The sequence below is a fragment of the Oncorhynchus kisutch genome, linkage group LG24 (genome assembly GCF_002021735.2).
Source record: "Oncorhynchus kisutch isolate 150728-3 linkage group LG24, Okis_V2, whole genome shotgun sequence".
In the NCBI taxonomy this organism is placed as follows: Eukaryota; Metazoa; Chordata; class Actinopteri; order Salmoniformes; family Salmonidae; genus Oncorhynchus; species Oncorhynchus kisutch.
The window spans coordinates 11042451-11061550 of record NC_034197.2 but is presented as its reverse complement, the minus strand read 5'-3'; the positions used below and the strand labels follow the sequence as shown (position 1 = coordinate 11061550).

At 42.2% G+C, this 19100-nt stretch overlaps 1 protein-coding gene across 2 annotated transcripts in view; it reads left to right on the top strand.

The window, feature by feature from the left end:
* The first annotated feature begins 15864 nt into the window (after positions 1–15864).
* The window catches only part of LOC109869522 (proto-oncogene tyrosine-protein kinase Src-like), a 47218-nt gene continuing 43982 nt past the window's right edge, over positions 15865–19100 (top strand). The window contains exon 1 of one of the 2 annotated variants that reach the window (XM_020459717.2): positions 15865–16324. The gene's annotated coding sequence lies outside the window, so the exon portion shown is untranslated. The remainder of the gene's footprint in view (positions 16325–19100) is intronic. The other variant, XM_031804086.1, reaches the window with a different exon arrangement.

The following is a 19100-nucleotide window of genomic DNA, read 5'->3' as shown; positions in this document are numbered from 1 at the left end:
CTTCGGGTATGAGATGTCGAATTTCGATAGCCTCCACTTCATCGGCAGTAACAAAGGCGAATGCCACATCTGCAATTGGCTATGTTTCTGTTAAGGTGTCCAGTGATTTTTCTTGTCGACATTTAGAAAGGGCTCGCATAGAAAATAGATGCGACAGTTGCCTGCTAGGGTGAGTTTCCATCTAGGCTAACTATGTTGTGTTGATAAAAGCAGCATGACATCACACCTAAGAAACACCTATGGTCAGTGTCGAATACAAATGTGGTGGTTGAAGTGTTTCCATTAGCCCTTTTTGGCAAATTGCACGTTAATAAATTGGCCACAGCCTGTAGGCCTATGTGTCATGTAGCCTGCGAAAGCCTGCATGTATAGAATGCAATAATTGACTAATATTTCCCAGTCTAATAATTCTCCTGTGCCAACCTATCGCCACAGTCCATGCCAGGGAGGATCTTGCACTCATGTAGATCTGAAATAATTGGATGGTGAAACTAGAAAAGCAAGGCGAAGCAATTCGGGTATTCTGGAAAGTGAGGACAATCCTTGTCCTGCAAAGAAACATACATTTTACAGCTGAAAAAAAAGGATTTTGCAAGCAGTAGGCATTTAGAAGTAAATGTGGGTGGAGTGGAGCTTTATAGTTATGTGGGTGCCTTCAAAATTATTCAGCATTTCTTTTTTAAACACTTTCCATCATAATTTGTCGAAATAAAGAACGTTTGACAAAAGACAAATCCATGCTAATTAGCATCAAAGTAAAGTAAACATCATGCAAGACTACAAATCCCTGCAAGCTCCTGGACTCCACTCACCTGGACTCCATCACCTTCCTGATTACCTCCCCTATATCTGTCACTCCCTTTGGTTCTTTCCCTAGGTGTTATTGATTCTGTTCCTGTGTTACATGTCTGCACACTACTCTTGTTTTGTTCCATGGTTCGTTTATTTTTGTAAATTCACTCCCTGTACTTGATTCCCGATTATTAGCGTACACGTTACAACTCTTATTCTACAATGTAGAAAATAGTAAAAAGAAAAACCCTTGAATGAGTAGGTGTTCTAAAACTTTGACCAGAAGTGTACATATGAGATGAGTAATGCAAAATATGTAAACATTTATCAAAGTGACTAGTGTTCCATTTTTTTAAGTGGCCAGTGATTTCAAGTCTATGTAAACAGGCAGCAGCCTCTAATGTGCTAGTGATGGCTATTTAACAGTCTGATGGCCTTGAGATAGAAGCTGTTTTTCACTTTCAGCGCCAGTGTTGATGCACCTGTACTGACCTCGCCTTCTGGATGATAGCTGCGTGAACAGGCAGTGGCTTGGGTGGTTGTCCTTGTCCTTATCTTTTTGTCCTTCCTGTGACATCGGGTGCTGTAGGTGTCCTGAAAGGTAGGTAGTTTGCCCCCAGTGATGCGTTGGGCAGACCGCACCACCCTCTGGAGAGCCCTGCAGTTGAAAGCGGTGCAGTTGTCGTACCAGGGGGAGATACAGCCCAACAGGATGCTCTCAATTGTGTATCTGTAAAAGTTTGGGAGCGTTTTAGGTGCCAAGCCAAATTCTTCAGCCTCCTGAGGTTGAAGAGGCGCTGTTGCGCTTTCTTCTCCACACTGTCTGTGTGGGTGGACCATTTCAATTTGTCAGTGATGTGTACGCCGAGGAACTTGAACATTTCCACCGTCTCCACTGCTGTCCCGTCGATGTGGATAGGGGGGTGCTCCCTCTGCTGTTTCCTGAAGTCCATGATCTCCTTTGTTTTGTTGACGTGGAGTGAGTGAGAGGTTATTTTCCTGGCACCACACTCCCATAGCCCTCACCTCCTCCCTGTAGGCCGTCTCGTCATTGTTGGTAATCAAGCCTACTACTGTTGTGTCATCTGCAAACTTGATGATTGAGTTGGAAGCGTGCTTGGCCACAAAGTCATGGGTGAACAGGGAATACAGGAGGGGGCCGAACACACACCTTTGTGGGGATGCAGTGTTGAGGATCAGTGAAGTGGAGGTATTGTTTCCTACCTTCACCACCTGGGGGTGGCCTGTCAGGAAGTCCAGGACCCAGTTGCACAGGGCAGGGTTCAGACCCAGGACCTCAAGCTTAATGATGAGCTTGGAGGATACTTTGCTTTATTGGGTACAGGAACAGTGGAGGCCATCTTGAAGCATGTGGGGACCGCAGACTGGTATAGGGAGAAATTGAATGTGTCCGTAAACACACCAGCCAGCTGGTCTGCACATGCTCTGAGGACGCAGCTAGGGATGCCGTCTGGGCCGGCAGCCTTGCGAGGATTAACACGCTTAAATGTCTTACTCACTTTGGTCACAGAGAAGGAGAGCCCACAGTCCTTGGTAGCGGGCCAAGTTTGTGGCACAGTATTATCCTCAAAGCGGACAAAGAAGGTGTTTAGCTTGTCCGGAAGCAAGATGTCTGTGTCCGCGTCGTGGCTGGTTTTCCTTCTGTATTCCGTGATTGTCTTTAGACCCTGCCACATATGTCTCGTGTCTGAGCCATTGAATTGCTACTCCACTTTGTCTCTGATGTTTGATTGCCTTAGATGGTTAATCCAGAGATTCTTACCTTTGCCTCGGTTTGGCAGTCTCGTCCAGATCATCATGGCATTTGTAGTTCTTTGATAGTGTAAGGGATTTCCTCCTCTTCTTCCGAAGAGGAGAGGCGAAACGGATTAGAGGACCAATATGCGGCGTGGTAAGTGTCCATGGTTCTTTTAATAAGTAAACTTACGCATGAACAACTGATACAACAAAACAAGAAACGTGTGAAACCCTAAACAGCCCTATCTGGTGCAAAACACAAAGACAGGAACAATCACCCACAAACACACAGTGACACCCAGGCTACCTAAGTATGATTCTCAATCAGAGACAACTAATGACACCTGCCTCTGATTGAGAACCATACTAGGCTGAAACATAGAAAACCCCAAATCATAGAAAATCAAACATAAGACTGCCCACCCAACTCACGCCCTGACCATACTAACTAAATACAAAACACAGGAAATAAAGGTCAGAACGTGACAGATAGCCACATTAGCAGCTAATTATAATTTCATTTTGGGTGGGTAATTACAAGCAAATATATTGATAAAAGTCACCTTGTCCTAGAGAGATTTACACAGTTCTCAAAACATCATGCCAGTGTAAGCCTACATGAAACACAGCCCTTAGTTTAAATGTTTCTAAAATGTTTCTAAAATGAACGGCGGAAAAACATTTGGAACCATTTCCTTGTTTGACCGCTAGGTTTTATGGGTATTATGACTCATTCTGTGGTACTCTATTGTCGCGTTTCATAGAAACATCAGAATACGTACCCGGTGCATATGTACCTGCCCTGACTTTACTCTTCCACTTCCGTCTACAGTTGGCTACTTTCAGCTTACCACTCGCATGCCCAGTATTACACAATGATAGACAAACAATAGCCCTTGTAGACTTCAATAAATGATTGCTGTACTGTTTTGTAGTTTACCGCTTATAAACTATGTTTTCTGGGTGAAGCCTGTGCATGATCTTTTATTGACATGTTAAATAATGCACAAGTGAAAAAAGCCGTATTGATCAAGACGTGAGCCACAGGGAATCTGTCAAAGTCTATCCATACTGTAAATAATATACAAATATGCATTTAAGATTATATGCTGTCAACTATGTGATTACCACCTATATTCGCATTACTTGGCTACAGCGTCCTGGGCCAGATCTTTCAAATAAACCCTGCAACAGGCAATCACTCCTAGATTTGACCTTTCCAGACGTAAAATAAGAATAAAAACAGGCATATTTGCCTTTCAGCTATAGGATTTATTAGAATGTTATACCGCTAAAGGCCTGTAAAGGGCAAAGAGAAAGTGTCTGATAGTGTCGATAATAGACTAACATAGAATGCACACAATTTAACATTCGACCCACTATTTTTAGTCATACCACTTTCACGCTATTACAGGTGATTCTATTTTTTATTTTATAGAGTTGGGTAGGATTTGAATGACCAGTTGAAAAAAGTTGTGATTAAGGTGGGCCAGAGAGATGGCAGTTACTATTATGTGCTGCACCAGTTTAGCGATTTCAGATGGTCACACTCATATTAACAAGACCACACCTTGCCACACCCACCAAATGGGAACAAACCTACCTCATACCTCTTTAGGAATGTAGTGAACTAAAATTAAAAGTTGTTTAAACTATAAATAGTAAAGTACAGATACCCCCCAAAACTACTTCAAGTAGTACTTTTAAGTATTTTTACTTAAGTACTTTACACCACTATAAATTTCACATGTAGGCTAGGACATACTTAGAATTAAATACAAATTATACTAAAAATGACTTATTAGTGCCTTTGAATGTATTTTTAGAAGCACAAGTTTGGCCAGTCTGTGGCTTGAGGCTCATGCAATGTTGCCTGGAGAGCAGGCCAGGAGCGGAGAATATCCTCTCCACACTTGCAGAGCCACTGGGGATGCTTAACATCCTTTTGGCTGTTCTTGACAGGCTGGGCAGAGATGCAGAGTTGCTTTTATTTTTATAGGTAGGCCTAAAGGTTTTTAGGCAAAATAACCCAATCAAAATGGAAAGCTTTTTGAACATGGAAATATGCCAGGTCTATTGGGCCAAAATAACGGATGGTCTATTGTATAGATAATAGAACAAAAAAATTAACGTTTAAGAGATCTGATTTTTAGTTTCTAAATGATTTGCTACAATGACACACTGAGTTATCTAACCACCTCATTTCCTTTCATTTACGAACGTGGATGTAATAAGAAAACTATCATGCTTTTGGGATACTTGTCTTTTCAGATTCCATTTTTTAGTTGTAGACGCAACAACACCACACTCCCTCTCTTGCTCCTGGTCATCATCTTTGTAAGTCACCTTGATTTTGCACCTGTGTGTTTTATCAGTTTCTTTGTGAGAATATACAGTGAACTGCATTACAGTAGCTAAAGCAAGGGGCTATAGCAGCACACATGTACACTACAAATGCATGCTGGGTCAGGGCATGCCCTGAGCTCGTGAAGTGAGCGCTACTGGAGCTAAATTGGAGTGGGCGAGAAGGCCAAGGCTCCAGCCTTTGGGAATCTCGCTCCACACTCCAGTCAAATTGGGATCGCTGTGCTCCAGTTCCAGCTCCACTCACATACACTATATATACAAAAGTTTGTGGACACCCCTTCAAATAAGTGGATTTGGCTATTTCAGCCACACCCATTGCTGACAGATGCAGGGGCACAACTTTCACTAGGGACATGTCCCCTCCACATTCTGAAATTGCATTTTTGTCCTCCCCAGTTTTATAATTGAAATGTGATACTAAACAAGGCATCGGTGTGCTTTAGGACAATCCGGACGCCTCCGAGTGGTCGGGTAGGCTGTTTGGAGTGTTTATCCAACTAGATAAAAATAAATAAATAAATGATGCCCCCCTACTTCTAAAACCAAAGTTGCACCCCTGGACAGACGTATAAACTCGAGCACACCGCCATGCAATCTCCATAGACAAACACTGACAGTAGAATGTCTTTACTGAAGAGCTCAGTGACTTTCAACATGGCACCATCATTGAAAGCTACCCTTTCTAACAAGTCAGTTTGTCAAATCTCTGCCCTGCTAGAGCTGCCCCGGTCAACTATAAGTCTTAATCTTGGAACACCATCTAAATCTCCCATAAATCAAATCAAATTGTATTAAATTGGAACGCCGACTGTGGACCAGGCCTAACCGCCCAACATCATTGTCCGACCACACTAAAGCTCGTGGCTGAATGGAAGCAAGTCCCCGCAGCAATGTTCCAACTTCTAGTGGAACATCTTCCCAGAAGAGTGGAGGCTGTTATAGCAGCAAAGGGGGGACCAACTCTGTATGAATGCCCATGATTTTGTAATGAGATGTTCGACAAGCAGATGTACACACACTTTTGGTAATGTAGTGTATTCTATTCTTAAGAGTGTCGATTCTGGTTAACAAAAAAGGTAATGGTTTATTTGCTAGGTGTGGCTTATTGATCGAATAGAAGTTTCGTAATGATTAGGTTGCTAGAAGTGTACTGATACAAATAGGAAACGTGACATCCAGTAACTAAAAAACAACAAGGTTATATCAGAGGCCAGTTGTCTCAGTGACTGCTGCTGAGCTAAGAAATATGCACCTCGTCCTGTTTTCAGTGTTCCCTATGGGAAATCAGACTAGTGACACAAAACCAACCAGTGGCCAGAATTACATTACACCCGGGTTGTTTTAGAAACCCCATTGACAATGCATGGGAAATGGTTAGGGCTGTTGAGCCAAAGAATCCGCACGCTGGGACAACTAGCAAGCTAAAGTTAGCTAGTGAGTCACAGAAATGTACGTTCAGCCTGTTAATTACTTCAGTCCAATTGGATTTACCTTACTAAATCAGCATGGCTTAATTAACATATTTAATTTTGTTTTCGACTTTGACATTCTTGCTGGATAGATAGTTTGATAGCTAACACGCAAGCACTGCTAGCTAGCTAATGCTAACAACGCTAGGTATGTGGATGCCTCTAGTTCCGAAGAGCAGCAGACCAATAAGTCAACTTTGCTTTCAAACTTTGTGATCATCTCTAAAGTGGTTTTACATGCAACCATTGCTAACTAGATGGACCTTTAGTTAAAAAGACTGTTGATGCCATTGGTTGTCTCTTTGGAGCTAAGTTAACTAGTTAAGCTAATAGCTTAAATTAGATACTATTATCGAGCGATCACACATTCATGCAGATGTGGTGGTGTCACATTGTCTTTATCCATACCATAGCTGCTGCGATTGATATGCCTTTTACTTGAGCGCTCTACCCTCTTTGCTAGGTCTTCCTTTAATTTTTTGTTTGTTATTTTTGACCTGGTGAAATAAGCTAACGGTGGTGTGTACTCTCACTAGATTGAATTGTGCGTAGATTTTCAAAAGAAAATAGACGTGCAGTATATCATCAGCAATTCGCAATCAGATGAGATAAACAGCTAACCCACCTTGAATTTCATTCATAAATGTGTCCACTAATTATTGTTGATATTACAATTCTTTAGGTCCTTCCAAAACCCGAAGCCCCCTGTCCCCAGCAGGAAAGACAAGGAAAAGTGTTGGCTTAAGGTACAACTTCCTATTGAGGAAATGTAAGATAACTCAACTAGAGGTCGACCTATTTCCCATGTCGATACCGATGACCGATTATTGGAGGACCAAAAAAAGCGATACCAATTAATTGGCCGATTAAAAAAAAAAGTATTTGTAATAATGACAATTACAACAATACTGAATGAACACTTATTTTAACTTAATATAATACATCAATAAAATCAATTTAGCCTTAAATAAATAATGAAACATGTTCAATTTGGTTTAAATAATGCAAAAATAAAGTGTTGGAGAAGAAAGTAAAAGTGCAATATGTGCCATGTAAGAAAGCTAACGTTTAAGTTCCTTGCTCAGAACATGAGAACATATGAAAGCTGGTGGTTCCTTTTAACGAGTCTTCAATATTCCCAGGTAAGAAGTTGTAGGTTGTAGCTATTATAGGAATTATAGGACTATTTCTCTGTAATTCATTAACCTTTGACTATTGGATGTTCTTATAGGCACTTCAGTATTGCCAGTGTAACAGTATAGCTTCCGTCCCTCTCCTCGCTGCTACCTGGGCTCGAACCAGGAACACATCGTCAACAGCCACCCACGAAGCAGCGTTACCCATGCAGAGCAAGGGGAACAACCACCCCAAGTCTCAGAGCGAGTGACGTTTGAAACGCTATTAGCGTGCACCCCGCTAACTAGCTAGCCATTTCACATCAGTTACACCAGCCTAATCTTGGGAGTTGATAGGCTTGAAGTCAAAAGCAGCTGCTGGCAAACGCATGAAAGTGCTGTTTGAATGAATGCTTACGAGCCTGCTGCTGTCTACAATCGCTCAGTCAGACTGCTCTATGAAATCATAGACTTAGTTATAACATGATAACACACAGAAATACAAGCCTTAGGTCATTAAAATGGCCGAATCCGGAAACTATAATTTCGAAAACAAAACGTTTATTCTTTCAGTGAAATACGGAACCGTTCTGTATTTTATCTAATGGGTGGCATCCATAAGTCTAAATATTGTTGTTACATTGTACAACCTTCAATGTTATGTCATAATTACGTAACATTTTGGCAAATTAGGCAGCCCAAACCGTTGCATATATACTGACTCTGCGTGCAATGAACGCAAGAGAAGTGACACAATTTCACCTGGTTAATATTGCCTGCTAACCTGGATTTCTTTTAGCTAAATATGCAGGTTTAAAAATATATGCTTCTGTGTATTGATATTAAGAAAGGCATTGATGTTTATGGTTAGGTACACATTAGAGCAACGATACGAACTGCATCGATTATAGATAGATAAACTAGTAATATCATCAACCATGTGTAGTTAACTAGTGATTATGATTGATTGATTGATAGTTTTTTATAAGATAAGTTTAATGCTAGCTAGCAACTTACCTTGGCTTGCTGCATTCGCGTAACAGGCAGTCTCCTCGTGGAGTGCATTGAGAGGCAGGTGGTTAGAGCGTTGGACTAGTTAACTGTAAGGTTGCAAGATTGAATCCCCGGAGCTGACAAGGTAAAAATCTGTCGTTCTGCCCCTGAACAAGGCAGTTAACCCACCGTTCCTAGGCCGTCATTGAAAATAAGAATGTGTTCTTAACTGACTTGTCCAAAAACACAGATTTCCGATTGTTATGAAAACTTGAAATCGGCCCTAATTAATCGGCCATTCCGATTAATCGGTCAACCTCTAAACTCAATGTCATATTTAGAGTTACTGACATGAAGAGAAGCATATACAAGCACTCAATCAATGTTGTTTTACATCAGCAGTTGTCACAAAGTGCTTATACAGATACCCAGCCTTAAACCCCAAAGAGCAAGCAATGCTAGGAAAAACTCCCTAGAAAGGCAGGATCATAGGAAGAAACCTGGAGAGGTGCCAGGCTCTGAGAGGTGGCCAGTCTTCTTCTGGCTGTGCTGGTGGATATTATAAAAGAGTACAGCTATTTAGGCCAGATAGTTTAAATTTTTTTAAACATTTTTGTAGAGAAGATCTTAGTCTAACTAAGATGGTTTTGAGGTAGAGTATCTTATGATAAGCTGTAGACCACGCTATCTACCTAGAGAGTTTTCATCTATATTCTTCGTAGCTGTCTATTTACGGCCACAAACCGATTCTGGCACTAAGTCTACACTCAATGAGCTGTATACGGCCATAAGTAAAGAGGAAAACGCTCATCCAGAGATGGCGCTCCTAGTGGCTGGGGACTTTAATGCAGGGAAACTAAAATCCATGTTACCAGCATGTTAAATGTGCAACGAGAGGGGGAAAAAACAACTCTAGACCACCTTTACTCCACGCACAGAGACTCGTACAAAGCTCTCCCTTGCCCTCCATTTGGCAAATCTGAACATAATTCTATCCTCTTGATTCCTGCTTACAAGCAAAAATTAACGCAGGAGCACCAGTGACTCGTCAATAAAAAAGTGGTCAGATGAAGCAGATGTTAAGCTACAGGACTGTTTTGCTTGTACAGACTGGAATATGTTCCGGGATTCTTCTGATGACATTGAGGAGTACACCACATCAGTCACTGGCTTCGTCAATAAGTGCATCGATGACGTCGTACCCACAGTGACTGTACATACATACCCCAACCAGAAACGATGGATACCAGGCAACATCAGCATTGAGCTAATGGGTAGAGCTGTAGATTTCAAAGAGCGGGATTCTAACCCGGAGGTTTATAAGAAATCCCACTATGCCCTCCAATAAACCACCAAACAGGCAAAGCGTCAATACAGGAGTAAGATCAAATCGTACTACACGGCTCCGACGCTCGTCAGATTTTGCAGGGCTTGCAAACTATTACAGACTACAAAGGGAAGAACAACCAGAGCTGCCCAGGGACACGAGCCTACCAGACGAGTTAAATTACTTCTATAATTGCTTTGAGGCAAGTAACACTGAAACATGCATGAGAGCATCAGCTGTTCCGGACTACTGTGTGATCACGCTCTCCGCAACCGATGTGAGTAAGACCTTTAAAGAGGTTAACATTCACAAGGCCGTATGGCCAGACGAATTACCAGGACGTGTACTCAGAGCATGCGCTGACCAACTGGAAAGTGTCTTCACTGACATTTTCAACCTCTCCCTGTCTGAGTCTGTAATACCAACATGTTTCAAGCTGACCACCATAGTCCCTGTGGCCAAGAACACGGAGGTAACCTGCCTAAATGACTACCGACCCATAGCACTCTGTAGACATGAAGTGATTGAAAGGCTGGTCATGACCCACTCCAATTTGCATACTGCCTCAACAGATACACAGATGACACAATCTCAATCGCACTCCACACTGCCCTTTCCCACCTGCACAAAAGGAACAACAATGTGAGAATGCTGTTCATTAACTACAGCTCAGTGTTCAACACCATAGTGCCCACAAAGCTCATCACTAAACTAAGGACCCTGGGACTAAACACCTCCCTCTGCAACTGGATCCTGGACTTCCTGATGGGCCGCCCCCAGGAGGTAAGTGTAGGCAAGAACACCTGCTACGCTGATCCTCAACACTGGGGCCCCTCAGGGGTGTGTGCTTAGTCCCTTCCTGTACTCCCTGTTCACCCACGACTGCATGGCCAAACATGACTCCGAAACCATCATTAAGTTTGCTGACGACACAACAGTGGTAGGCCTGATCACTGACAACGATGAGACAGCCTATAGAGAGGAGGTCAGGACCTGGCAGTGGTGCCAGGACAACAACCTCTCCCTCAATGTGAGCAAGACAAAGGAGCTGATCGTGGACTACAGAAAAAGGCTGGCCGAACAGGCCTCCATTAACATTGAAGGGGCTGTTGTGGAGCGGGTCGAGAGTTTCAAGTTCCTTTGGTGTCCACATCACAACGAACTATCATGGTCCAAACACACCAAGACAGTCATGAAGAGGGCATGACAACACCTTTTCCCCCTCAGGAAACTGAAAATATTTGCCATGGGTCCCCAAATCCTCAAAAGGTTATACAGCTGCACCATCAAGAGCATCCTGACCGGTTGTATCACTGGCTGGTATGGCAAATGCTAAGCATCTGACCATAAGGCGCTACAGAGGGTGGTGTGTACGGCCTAGTACACCACTGGGGCCAAGCTTACTGCTATTAATGACCTATATACTAGGCGGTGTCAGAGGAAAGATCCAAAAATTGTCAAAGACCCCAGTCACCCAAGTCATAGACTGTTTTCTCTGCTATCGCATGGCAAGCGGTACCGGGGAACCAAGTCTAGGACCAAAAGGCTCCTTAACAACTTCTACCCCAAGCCATTGGACTGCTGAACCATTAAAGAAATGGCCACCGGACTATTTACATTGAACCCCCCCCCCCCAATTTGGTTTTTACACTGCTGCTGCACTGTTTATTATCTATGCATAGTCACTTCACCCCTACCTACATGTACCAATTACCTCGACTAACCTGTACCCCCGCTCTTTGACCCCCTGCCTCGTTATTGTTATTTTATTGTGTTTCTTTTTAATTTTTTTTACTTTAGTTTATTTGGTAAATATTTTCTTAACTCTTTCTTGAACTGCACTGTTGGTTAAGGGCTTGTAAGTAAGAATTTCACTGTAAGGTTGTATTCGGCGCATGTGACAAATAAAGTTTGATTTTGATTTGAGTAAACCGGTTGGTAGCCGGCTAGTGACAGTGACTAAGTTCAGGGGAGGGTATTGGGTGGAGGCCGGCTAGTGATAGATATTTAAACAGTCTGATGACCTTGAGCTAGAAGCTGTTTCTCAGTCTCTTTTGGCCTTCCTGTGACATTGGGTTCTGTAGGTGTCTTGAGGGCAGGCAGTGTGCCCCCAGTGATGTGTTGAGCAGATCACACCACAATCTGGAGAGCCCTGCGGTTGCGGGCGGTGCGGTTTCCGTACCAGGTGGTGGTACAGCTCGACAGGATGCTCTCAATGGTGCATCTGTAAAAGTTTGTGAGAGTCTTAGGGGCCAAGACAAATTTATTCAGCCTCCTGAGGTAGAGGAGGCTGTGTGTGTGGACCATTTCAGATTGTCAGTGATGTGTATGCTGAGGAACTTTAAGCTTCTCACCTTCTCCACTGTGGTTCGGTCGATTTGTATGTTGAGCATTTATAACCTGGCAGAGACTAGGAAACAGGAAGCACTTGTAATTGAATTTACTTGGTCAAACTAAGCCAATAAACACTTAGCAAAGTAAACAACTCCACAATGACTGTTTAGATACTATAACCTGAAATATATAGAATAGTTTTAAAGAGCTGGACTAGTGAAGAAACTATTTTCCCCTAATTAGTAATGGCGTGTCCCTTCTTAATGAGCAGACCATGGTCACCTGCACGCTTGGTGGCCACACCCCTCCACATGCTACAAGACAGATCTCATACACTAACATTTGTAAGACAGATGGCCCAGTGGGAGTGGTATTTTTGGAGGTAAATCTGGGAGACTCCTAGATGTGAGAAATGTGCGGGAGGACATGAGACAAAGGAATGTGTAGTATCGGTGGGAAAGGTTGTGTGTGTAAACTGTAGGCCTACCCATGGTGCTGGAGATCAGAGGTGTCCGGTGATAGAAAGGCAGGTTCAGCTTACCAGGATCAGAGTAGTGCAGAAGGTGTCGTATGCGGAGGCAGTGAAAGTAAGTAGTAGAGGAAGATGGGTCCAGGTTCATTGATCCTAAGAGGATCCCTGTGAGTAGGCCGAGGACCAAAGTGATAGGAATAACATGTGCTTCAGTAAGTTTTTTTTGTGTTTTATTTTTGGCATTCATGTTCATGGTTGTCAGTTGTACCGCAGGAATGGAATGTAAATCACAGAGGACAGAAGTTGTGGTGGCAGCTGCAGAGAAGAACTTGGGTGTTTTAGATTTTACAGCAGATGAGTTACAAGATGTTTTGAACTATAGTATCCTGTCCTCCCAGCCTGCTGGCCTGGAGTAGGATCCGATCAAGGTAATGGAATAGTGGTTTTAATGGGTGCAGGGTTAGTTCGTAGGGCCATTTATTTTCATGAATTGCAATGAATTCATACTGGAGAATAGTAGGCTGATACACAGTCAATACAGTAGGTGGCGGCATACACCTGTAACATTTGTTTGCGTACTGCCATAATACCGAAGAAGAACAGTTGTAATAACTGCATTAGACTGGCAAATAGTACTGCTTTAGACTAGCAAAGTAACTATACTGAACCGAAATATAAATGCGACATGCAATTTCAAAGATTGAGTTACAGTTCATATAAGGAAATCAGTCAGTTGAAATAAATTAGGCCCTAATCTATGGATGTCACATGATTTGGAATACAGATACCTGAAAAAGAAAGGTAGGGCATTGATCAGAAAACCAGTCAGTACCTGGTGTGACCATTTGCCTCATGTAGCATGACACCACCTTTGCATTGAGTTGATCAGACTGTTGATTGTGGCTTTTGGCATGTTATACCCACTCCTTCAATGGCTATGCGAAATTGGTGGACATGCTCAATGGGTCACATGTCTGGTGAGTATGCAAGCCATGGCAACACTGGGTCATTTTCGATAAAATACAATTGTGTTCGTTGTCCGTACCAATACCATAACCCCACCATGTGGTACTCTGTTCATAATGTTGACATCAGCAAACAGCTCACCCACACAACACAATACACGTTGTCTGCCATCTGCCCGGTACAGTTGAAACCGGGATTCATCCGTGAAGCGCACACTTCTCCAGCGTGCCAGTGTGCATTGAAGGTGAACATTTGCACACTGAAGTCAGTTATGATGCCGAACTGCAGTCAGCTCAAGACCATGGTGAGGACAACGAGCACGCAGATGGGCTTCCCGGAGACGGTTTCTGACAGTTTGTGCAGAAATTCTTCCATGGTGAAAACCCACAGTTTCATCAGCTGTCCGGGTGGCTGGTCTCAGTCGATCCTGCAGGAGAAGAAGCCGGATGTGGAGGTCCTTGGCTGGCATGGTTACACATGGTTTGTGGTTGTGAGGCCGTTTGGACAATACTGCCAAATTCTCTAAAACGAAGTTGGAGGCGGTTTATGCTACAGAAATGTACATTAGATTCTCTGACAACAGCTCTGGTGGACGTTCCTGCATTCAGCTTGCAAATTGCACACTTTCAAACTTGAGACATCTGTGGCATTGTGTTGTGTGACAAAACTGCACATTTTCGGGTGGCCTTTCATTGGTCCCAGCACAAGGTGCACCTGTGTAACGATCATGCTGTTTAATCAGCTTCTTCATATGCCACCTGTCAGGTGGATGGATTGTCTTGTTAAAGGAGAAAAGCTCACTAATGGGGATGTAAACAAATTTGTGCCCAACATTTTAGAGAAATGTTTTTTTGTGCATATGGAACATTTCTGGGATCTTTTTATTTCAGCTCATTACCATGGGTCCAGCTCATTAAAATGGGTCCAACACTTTACATGTTGCATTTATATTTAGGAAGAGGTTCTCATTTCATGGATTCTGTGAAGGAAGAAACCACATGAGCAAGTGGTAAGCAATTTAGGTCCCCAAATTTGTTTTGCACCAAGTCAAATGAAAGTATTGTGAAAGAGGTGTTATTATTGTATCTAAAACAAAGTAGATAATTTTAAGATTGTTCTATACATCAGTTTGGGTCTCTATACACATCAATGGGAGGTACTAAATCTAGTATGAATGTGCATCCTTGTTGTTGTGTGGGCTAATATAGGCAATGTTTGCCATGGTAAGTTTAGCCAATGGCCATGAGGTAAGTTGTGCCAATCAATAGTTCAGTCAATAGCAAGTTGAAATTGAAGGGTTTTCTTCCCAGGTGTAATGCAATGCATTATCGCTGGGATTTGAGGTAAGAACATGTCCTATGTTATGTGTGAAGCCTGTGTTTAAATATGCTTAGTGATTAAATTACAAAAAGGTAATGTGATATAAAGATAGATATTGTTTAAAAAATGTAGTGGTAATATTCTGTATAGAAATTTGCAGGCGTCTTAGAGGCCTCTTAAAGCTGCATTATGTGCCTTTTTGGGCGACCCGACAATTCAGACATTTTTGTTATAGATATTTCATTCTCATTGAAAGCAAGTCTAAGAAGCGCTAGATCTGTTGTATGCTTCCCGTGCTTAAATTTAGTTTTTGCGTCTTTTACTTTCAGGTTTGGTACACTAGCATCAAACAGCTGAAAATATATTTCACAGCGGTTTAGATGGTAGAATGATTCTCTACTACACTATACTTGCTTGTTTTGCCAAGAGATTAGATTATTTCCAGGGATACACAACATCCTGAAATATATGTACATATGTTTGTGATAAAGAATAATATATTTCCCTTGACCGCGTGATGCTGAAAATAAAAAGACTCAATTTACGCCACCCTCTCATATATTGTTTTTCTATATTTAGCCTACTGCCCTAAAATGATAGAATATTTTCATTAACCTAAAAATGTAGACTCAAGGACTGTGCCCAAAGTAGGTCCGTTGATTTTTAATGACCTGCAGTGAGAAATTGACAAATTACCTGTCAAATTATAATGCATGATTAGGTATAATAAATGCATATCTAATTGTGAACATGACCCGCCTTATCCCAATCACAGCCAATGGCAAAATTGTGGATACTTCCAAAATAGAGTATGTGTGTGGACTCCCACCTTTTTGCGGGCGGTGCTCAAATGCGGAACAATTCAAATGAGCCTAAAGCTAATTATGCAGAAACAGTCTATTAGGTCTCCATAGTCAGCTGTCCCAATACTCCAAATCCCTCCCCTTACCCCCTCCTATCCCACACTCTGCCACCCTCTATGTTTTGGTCCTGAATTCTCTCTGCTTGTGTGTGTGATTTACTACGTGCAGCACTGAACGCAGTAGCCTAGATATTTTTCCATCGCAAAATCTAGCCATTTCTTAGGCAATTGTCAACCTGCTTGAAAGCCTACTCCCTTTTCATAATTATTGGGATTAAAATGATTGCAGCAATCAGACTAGTTCTGACTGCCTACGTACAGTGATTCTCGGGCATTCCCCGTCATGACCTAGCCCGCCCCTCTGGTTGAATGGATGGGAAAGCTCATTAGTTCGACCATAGATTTTCTGCTGTGAACGTCGTCTGTAATCTGTTATCATTTTTGGGTTTACTTCGATGACGGATCTGTGTTTTCTGTCGTTACATTCGATTAACTATTGTCCATCTGGTAAATAAACGAGCAACGCAATACACTGGCACACGCGTTAGGGTAAGTGACTTGTTATTTTGGTATACGATGAAATCATTGATTGAACAGAAACAATGTATCACAAATGTATCCAGTCCAGCAATATTTATTGAAATGCATTCTGATCTCGACAATTCTTCTGATAGGCTACAGTTGATATGAAATAGCTCGCTGGATCAGGGTGCTGAGGAGGGGCTTTCAATCCAATAAATGATTTGAATGCAAGTATGTTAATTGTGTGCTTACCATTTTACATAGATATTCAGTAGCTAGTACTAGGATTGGGACACAAACCCCATTGACCATTGCATCATATTTTTCAAGTAGCTACATGTGTATGCCAATATGTAAGTCAATCAACAATACACTAGTGTGTGAGGGGGGGGGTGATATGTTATAAGGTGTTGATATACACTGACTATACCAACCATTAGGAACACCTTCCTCGGAACAGCCTCAATTGGTCGGGGCATGGACTCTACCATGTGTCAAGCGTTCCACAGGGATGCTGGCCCATGTTGACCCCAATGCTTCCCACAGTTGTAAAGTTGGCTGGATGTCCTTTGTGTGCTGGACCATTCTTCATACACATGGGGAAACTCTTGAGTGTGAAACTCAGCAGCGTTGCAGTTCTTAACACAAACCGGTGCGCCTGCAACCTACTACCATACCCTGTTCAAAGGCACTTAAATCTTTTGTCTTGCCCATTCACCCTCTGAATGGCACACATACACAATCCATGTCTCAAATGTCTTTAACAATCCTTCTTTAACCTTTCTCCTCCCCTTCATCTTCACTGATTTGAAGTGGATTTAAAAAGTGACATCAATAAGGGATCATAGCTTTCACCTGAATTCACTTAGTCAGTCTTTGTCATGTATACTCCGTGTATAGACCGGTCTCTGCCGGTGCCTATGTCCTATTTACTAAACTATGGGCTGTGTCATTTATTCAGGATTAGTGTTATCCCACTCAAGATGGCTGGCCCTCGCTTCATATTTGTCGCCAAACCCACTGGCTCCAGGTCATCTATAAGTCTTTGCTTGGTAAACCCCCACCTTATCTCAGCTCACTGGTCACCATAGCAGCAATTGAATTTATCCAACACAGAGTTGTCATAGTCCTTAAGCATTTTTGCAATTCGTTCCAGTCATTGGCAGCAGAGAACTGGACGGAAAGGCGGCCAAAGAGGAGTTGGCTTTGGGGATGACCAGTGAAATATACTTGCTGCGGGTGTAGCACGTGCTCCAGCAGGTATATTTCACTGGTCATCCCCAAAGCCAACTCCTCTTTGGCCGCCTTTCCTTCCAGTTCTCTGCTGCCAATGACTGGAACGAATTGCAAAAATCACTGAAGTCTTATCTCCCTCGCTAACTTTAAGCATCAGCTTTCAGAGCAGCTTACAGATCATTGCACCTGTACACAGCCCATCTGTAAATAGCCCACCCAACTACCTCATTCCCATATTGTTATTTATTTTTTGCTCCTTTGCACCCCAGTATCTCTACTTGCACATTCATCTTCTGCACATCCATCACTCCAGTGTTTAATTGCTATATTGTATTTATTTCGCTACTATAGCCTTACCTCCCTGATCTTCTACATTTGCACACACTGTATATAGACTTTTCTATTGTATTATTGACTGTACGTTTGTACTGCTTTGCTTTTGGCCAGGTCGCAGTTGTAAATTAGAACTCGTTCTCAACTGGCCTACCTGTTTAAATAAAGGTGAAATAATTCAAATAAAAAAAGATGACTTAGACAAATATTGACTCTTAATGAAGCGGTATCCTAGCATGTCTAATTCCTGTTTTTGAACATACGGAATGAATTATGTTTTCCCCAGTTGAGTATGGCTATAAAGAATAATGACATTAAACTCTAGGTTTCAGTGTTGAGATGTAGGGAGTGGTCTACACTTGAAGTAATGGGTTCGCCTCAGCCTCATGGCAATTGAATGTATCCAACACGGAGTTGTCATATTCCTTAAGCACGCACACATACGTTACACAGTATATATTCACTTTGTTTACGCCCTGCTGAGTGTGTTGTCTTGTACCTTTTTGATCTGCCTGAAGGCAAGATATTGTGTGAACAAAGGCAAAAATCTAATCTGAAATCCAGAAATTCACCCAGAATTTAAAATCACAAATTTGCCAGGGAATTTCATTCTATTGAATTCGCCAGAAAATGGTCAACTGTTCATCGATTTATTAGATGAATTGAAAACACATCCTAAATTGAATATGAACTAGGAACCATTCAGTTGTGTGTTCTGTGAGGATGAGAATGAATTTAGAGTGCATGAACAGTAAGCCTATATCTCTGTCTCTATTATTGAGGAATTATGTTGTTTGGCAGAGCATTCTGAAGCTATTAACATCTCTGTATAGGCTATATCCTTTCCAAAAATCAGTTAATCTGTCTCCCAAAATCGGACACGCAGATTTACGCTCCATGGATATTTAGTTATACCGTTGTAATGCCCCAAAGCATACAATATGACGAAGAGCACTGCAGTCTTTTTAGTCGCCCTTTTATTTTCCTCCTGAAGATTTCATTTTAAATGTGCTTCTTTTGTTATAAAACAATGGGATATTTCAATATGATTTAGCTGATTTTCTTGGGAGCCATCCTCTCACTCTCTTACATGTCTTTTCAGCTGGCCAGTCAGGCATGGTGGTGAAACACTCGTGACTAACAGAATCTTCCTCGGCTGATTTGGGGGCCATTGTCGAAGGAAAGGCCTCACAGACAGAACTTAATGGCCCCTTGGAATCCTATGAAAGAATGT